The following is a 7320-nucleotide window of genomic DNA, read 5'->3' as shown; positions in this document are numbered from 1 at the left end:
TCTCAACTGAGACAGGAATTAAATACTTAATAGACTTTCTATCAGAAACTCAAGCAGCTACAAGAAAATGACTAAATTCAGAATTATCTGAGTATGAAGAGGAGGAAATTAATCAGATATAGTCTGTTAAAACAGCTATACACTCTCTTTTAATAATTTGTTTTGTTATAGTCTCTCTTTACTTTATCTTTTTCTTTATCTTTTTCTTTCAATTTCTTTCTATCTATTTATTTAATGTGTCTATCTTTGAGACTGTGTTCTTTTTCTCTTTTCTTTTGTCATGATATTGTCAAATGGTTTCAAAGTATCAAAAGATGTTAAAACACTGCAATTTGTAAACAGTTTTTGTATTCTGGGCTGGAATTTTCTGATTTTGTATATCTGAAATTGATGAATGTATAATAGTTAACTTTACAGACATAGAAAAAACCCTGAGAACTAAAGTTCTCAGGTACATGTCATAGTCTCTGACTGCATACATCTATAATTGAAGAATAATAATAATAATAACAGCTCTATTAAATCTCTTTTATTAAGTTAATATCTACACTTCTTAAGATTGAATAGAGAAGAAATGAGACTTATATATTAAATTAGTCTAAGATTACTACAATACTAACTATCAGAGATTTAAATAAGCAGATATTTAAAATATAAAGACAGTGAAATATAATTCTCTAATAAGTAATAATCTTTGATAACACTTTATATTATATAAAACTATAATACTAACTTTGAAATAGAACTTATATACATTGATTATAACTGAAAATCAGATAAAACTATATACTTATAAAACTAAATTTAATTACTATCTTCAAGATAATCTGATGAATTTATATATTAAATCAATTCTAGAGTTATAAAAAATTATTAAGAGTATATATTTAACTATTATACTGATAATATATAATATTCTAATAATTTCATTAATAGAGATGAGAATGAAGTGAAAGTTTAACTCAAGTCAAGATATTTATCACTATTACTAAGAACAATTATAAGAAGAAATAATCAAAACACTCATGATTATAAAATATAAAATTATCAGATAGTTTAATATCTCTAATTACAGTATATTAGAAAAGTGTAGTTTTTATAAGAAAGTAAAGAATAAACTTATATAAGAATATATTTAGTTATTTCATAAGTATTATTAATAATTATTACTAAATTCTGATTATATAAGTAATTACTGAATGAACTAAATGAGACTGATTTTAATTTTCAGTCTCAATTTTATTTTAATTTTGAAAGAATGATTATCTTTCACAGTTTATTCTGAGAAATTACTCTTATTTTACTGTTCTTGAATTAAATCTAGTCATTTTTCATATCATTTCTCTCAGAAATAGTTCATTTTCAGATTTTTTTGAGGCTTGATTCTGGTGAGACTCACATCAAGAAATGTATGAGATTAGATTAAATAAGATTAAATATGAAATTCATAATTCCATCAGCCAGTCTAGTTATTATCATACAGATGCCTTTTCTAATGAGGAAATCAGAGTTCAATTCATGTAATTAATTATTATTGTGTTTTTGAAAGATTTGAGAATGAGAGAGGCCCTGAGTGGCGGCTTATAGACCACAGTGTAGCAAGGGGAAGTGTTGATGATTACTACACCTACTCTAATCACGTGTCACCTCAATCTATTCATTTATTATATGAGATGATTAATCTGTTGTATTCATGTAGAAAGAGCTAGCTATATATATTACATATGAGATCATGTGTAGACGGAGCGGTTGCTACGGCAACGTCACTAGGGCGGATGCTACACCCTCTCTCGCATCATCATGCAAGATCACAAACATCATAATAAAGAATCAATCATCTCTTGCAAATCTAGCTATGTCATTCTCAAATTCATTCAAATCATGCTATCTGCATTGAGTTTGTGTATTCTGTCTCTCTTCATCTGTAAAACCTAGTAAATCAAGAAATCAATGAAATGCAATTATACTCAAGAATTTAATCAGTTTATCTGCTGTCATTTCTTCAGTTTAGATGTAATCAATTGAGATTATGTCATTGTTCAACTGGCTGCAGGCATAATAGAATCAGGTGTCAATATGCTTACTTCTCACAGTGATTGCAGTCACTGTGACAAGATCAATCACTCTCTTATTATCTGTCTTGATTGGCAGAGAGTCTTCTGTTTCAATGAAGCTCAGATTCATTATCATACTTCTCAACCATGTTGCTTCACATACAGCTTTGCTCAATGCCATGTATTCAGCCTCATTAGAGCTTAAGAATACACAGAATTGCTTGCTCAATCATCATGAAATCAGTGCATTTCTCAATTTGAAGATATAACTGAATGTAGATTTATGATCATTATTCAACAGGTCAGCTCAATCAGAATCAGTATATCTAATCAGCATGTATGCCATGTTCAGGAATTCATTCTCAGATTCCTTATCATTATTCTTTGTGTAGAATATGCCAATCTCATGTGTTTCTTTCAAATATTGAATGATGTGTAATAGAGCCTTTCACATCTTAAGAATGAGAGCAGTGTTCTTCTGTACCAGTAGAGATGTCACATGAGTGATATTCAGCTGCAGCTTGACAGCTAAGTATTACAGACACTCAACATCATGCTGAAATCATTGCTTTGTAAAACTGCTTTCTTTTTCAGAGACAGAGAAGTCATCTAGACATAGATTCTTATTCATGAGTGTACAGACAGCAGTTGCATCATCTAGGTGAAAATCTTCTATCAATTTATTGATATAATGTCAGAGTGTTAATTTAATTTCATTCTTCATATATTTCACTTTCATTTCTAGATATTTTGTGAGTTTCTTTAAGTCTTTGATCTCTAGTTTTTGCTGCAAAATGTTGATAAGTCAATCAGCATTCTTTAAGATATCTGCAAAGATATGAAGATCATCAACATATATAATCATATACAGGTGTTTTCAGGCTAAATGCTTTCAAAGAGCAGAATCATAAGAACTCAGACTGAAGTCATTTTCTCACAGTATAGCTGTCAAGTAGTCATATCATATTTTAGCAGCTGAATTCAATTCATATAGAGATTCTTCAACTGCACAGATGAGTGTACACTGAGTTTCTTATTCAAAGTCTGTGAGTTGTCTTATATAGACTGTTTTCTCTAATCTATTATGCAGATATGTCATTACTATATTCACTTACTATAGAGTTCAATCACACTTTACAGTAATCATAAACATCATTCAATTTGTTATATCTGTAATCACAGAGATATAAGTCTTCTGATGAGTGTCTTTCTTCAATCAGTTATCATATATAACTCATTGAGATTTTCACAATATATCATTCTCATCAGCATTGAGATCATCAGAGTGATTCTTTTCAATAAATACTCAGCAATCAGATGCCACTGGTTCATCATATGAGATATCAGAATGTGAAATAAGTAGACTGGCCGCCGGGACCATGAATTTCATGTTTGGTCCCATTTGGTCTGATCCCATACATTTCTTGGCGTGAATCCCGCTGGGACTGGCTATTAAAAAAACAGGTAAAGTGACTATATATCAGATCTTAAAATGGAACCATGACTTGAAAAAAATGAGAAAGTGGTCTCATTTGGTTCCATTTAGTCCCATTCTTGGCATAAAGTTACTATTTTTAGACATTTTAAGGTTTTTTTTAGACTATTTTTAATTTTTTAAAAAGTAACACTTTTTGGTAATGCTCAAATGAGATTTAAAGTCATTTAAAGTAATAAAAATAATTTAAATTGAGAAGTGGAAATCATGGTCTCATTTGAAAAATGTGACAAGAGTAGACAGTAAGTCCCACTGGGACAGTATGAGACTACTATCTAATGTTAAAACCGTGTAATGGGATCAGTCAAATTGGTAATGGGACTATCAAAAAATCTGGTCCTGGTCCCAGACACGGTCACACGGTCAGTCTAGAAATAAGTGTTCAGATCTTGCATCTCTCAAGATCAGATATTTCATATTGTATTAATTTCTTTCAATAATCTTTCATCATCTCTGATCTATTCATAGCATTCTTATATGATTTCAGAAGAGAATCAGTAATGAAGATGAGAGTGTAAGCTGCAAATGCCTTCACTGACTGCATTCAATCTGTACTCATCAATTCAGAAATGTCAGAATTCTTCATTAAATAGGTAATAGAAACAGTGTCAGTTGCTGCAGTTGTAGTTATAGTAATCTTCAGTATTTCTTACACTTTTGTGAGGAAAATCACATCACTTGTATCAATAATTTTATCTGTTGTAGAACTTCACAAGTGATAGATTGAATGTTCACAGAATTCAATAAGCTTATATAAATTGACCTGTGCAGACAACTTATTCAACAGCTTCTGTGATTCATGAAGATGAGTAAAAACATCAGTTTCAAGCTTATGAAAATGTGTGATCTGCAGTGAGATGTTTGTCAATGCTGAAAAGAGAATTGTATAAGAGCTATAAACAGCTTCTTTACTATCATCATCTGCAACTGCAGGCCAATACTTTTCATTATATAGAACTGTAGATGTGAGTGTATTATTTGTGATTGAAACAACTGTTTTCAGAATGTCTGCTCAGAATTTCTTCAGAATCTTCTTACTGATAAGAACTGCTCTGACATGAGTCATAATTGTATGTATTTCACGCTCAGATATGCTATCTTGATGTGATGATTGAGAAGTAGTTGATTCTCATACTGTGTCATGATTGATGAATAATGCTGTAATCTTCATAAATCTGAATACATCATTAACATCAGTTCTGACATATGCTGATGCAGTAAAACCTAGGTTCTTTATGAATTGAACTCAGTGCATATAGTAATTGTAAGCTTGATTCTTGATATGTAAGAAATAGATTCATCTATATCTGATCATGTTATTCATAATTAACATGTAATATTTATTACTCTGCTGTGATTCAACAGAGTGATTCATAGACTCACTCAACATCTGCTCATCACCTGCAAGATTGATATAAATTCACTTCATTGAGTGTACAGCCTGTGACATGAGAGTGATTGAGTATTTATATATCATATCTGCTTTAACACAGGTGTTGCAAAAGAAATTGATCTTGATGCTTTTGATATGAATATCAGATAGTGAATTCTTTGTCAATGCTATAATAGCTCTCACATGTATATATCTCAGGTTAACATATCACTTCACAAGTGTTTTCACAGTTGTAGATGATTCTCAATGTTGAGATTAATCAATGATGAGATCATTGTCATCAATAGTGACTATAGCTTTAGCATAGTCATTATTATATACATATGATTTCACTGTGAAGTAGACTGCTTTAGACTCATGATGTACATCAACTTCTGACATTCTTTCAACTATTTTATAAATTGAGTTTTGAGATGTACAGATTGCAGTGAAAATCACTTCACTTGATACTTTAATAATGAAATAGAACAGAGTGTTCAAGCTTGAAAGCTTATATTGAAAATTCTAGTTCTTCAATCTGATGAATGACAATAGATTGACTGTGAGATTGAGAATATAATAAACATCACAGACAGTGATATTCTCTTCTTCAGATTCTAGAAGAAGATTGCTGATCTCTTTGACATGATCATAATCTCTGTTCACTGTATGAATCTTCATATTACTATTGTACATCTTCTGCTGAATGAGAGACTGCTTTTCATCTGTTATATGAAAACTTGCATATGTATCAAGAAATCAAGGTTTGTTTATTATGTCAATAATTACTGAAAAAGCAATTACTGTGTTGACAGCTGCAGATTGTGAGATTATAAGATCAGAGAATTTCTTCTTCTTATTATCTTTGTTCTTCTTTTTACTCTTCTACTTGCTGCATCTGCTGATACTAGCATTGTTACTATTATTCTTCTCAGGTGTAATAATATATTTCTTATTTAACTCATATTACTGTTCAGTAGCAAGTTCTGAATACAGACATTAACAGGTGTTTTTTCAGTGCTATCTTAAACTGCATATCTCACATTTGAAACTGTATGTAGATAATGTAGAGAGAGTCATGATAGTTATATTAACTTACTGAGACTTAGAATTTTCATTCTTGAACTTGCTTATACAGTTTGTCAACTGTTTTATAAGATTATTAATATTGATGTTGTATATAGAGTTCTGATCAGATGTGTAGAAATTATCTAAATATATCTTAATAAAAGACTTTTGATACTTCTTCAGATCAATAAGAAAGAGATTGTGATAGAAGTCTTCTGAGTTATTTATCAATTTCTTATGATGTGTAACTAGATAACAGAATCTTCTCTGAAATACTAGATAATTATTATCTTTGACATGTAAGATGATGAATTCTTTCACAATATTCATATGTTTCTTCACAAGTGAGATAGTATATTTAACTTCAATTCTTTCTCATAGTATGACTGCATTATCTGGCTCAAGAGTTTCAATAATTATATATACAGATTCTAATAAGAACTGCAACATATATTGATACAGTGCTTTGATATAAATGCTTCATTTTTCAGCACTTAATGTATCTTGACTGATGTCTTCTGAACAGATATATTGATTCTTTGTAAGAATGTCAGATCTGTTAATAACTTCAGTGTTCACAAGAATTTCTGTATATCAGATCTTGTAGTTATTGTCATCAAATGTGATTACAGCTTTGATATTCATAGCTTTTTAAACATTCTTTTGATATTCATAGATCTCAGATTTGAAATCATCTGCTGCAGAGATAGCTACTTAACATGTGCTCATTCTGTCACAGAATATTATCAGATTATTGAATATCATTGATATTATATTATCTGAACTCATTTTAGACATGGTACTTGTGTGTCACACTTCTGTATGTGTTGCTTATGAGCTTGAAATACTATTATCTGATTCATGATCTGCTCTGCTATTTGTAGATAACTTCATAATCTCTTCTATGACTTCTGTGTATTGTATAGTATCTATTTTCTCTGATTCTTCATTGATAGATGTCTGAGTGTGAGAATGTAAATGTAAAGTTCTTCTTCTATCACTCTGTAGCATAGATATACCACTCATCAGTCAAAGAAGAGTTGAATGAAGGAATTGAAAAGAAAAAACACATTATATTATACTGTAGAGTTCTGCTATTTCAATCACCAGTCAAGCAGATACACTTGAAACATGCAATGTAAACATGGTAAAAGAATTCTCCTATCCAGGGTGAACACATCCAATGCTTACACAGGTGTTTTTAAACAAAAGTAAAAATGTGCTATCCGGGCTATAACCTGTGGGATGGTTAATCTGTTGTATTCGTGTAGGAAGAGCTAGCTATATATATTACATATGAGATCACGTGTAGGCGGAGCGGTCGCTACGGC

Source organism: Blastomyces dermatitidis, assembly GCF_000003525.1.
Source record: "Blastomyces dermatitidis ER-3 genomic scaffold supercont1.1, whole genome shotgun sequence".
NCBI lineage: Eukaryota > Fungi > Ascomycota > Eurotiomycetes > Onygenales > Ajellomycetaceae > Blastomyces > Blastomyces dermatitidis.
This window is presented reverse-complemented; position numbering follows the sequence as displayed.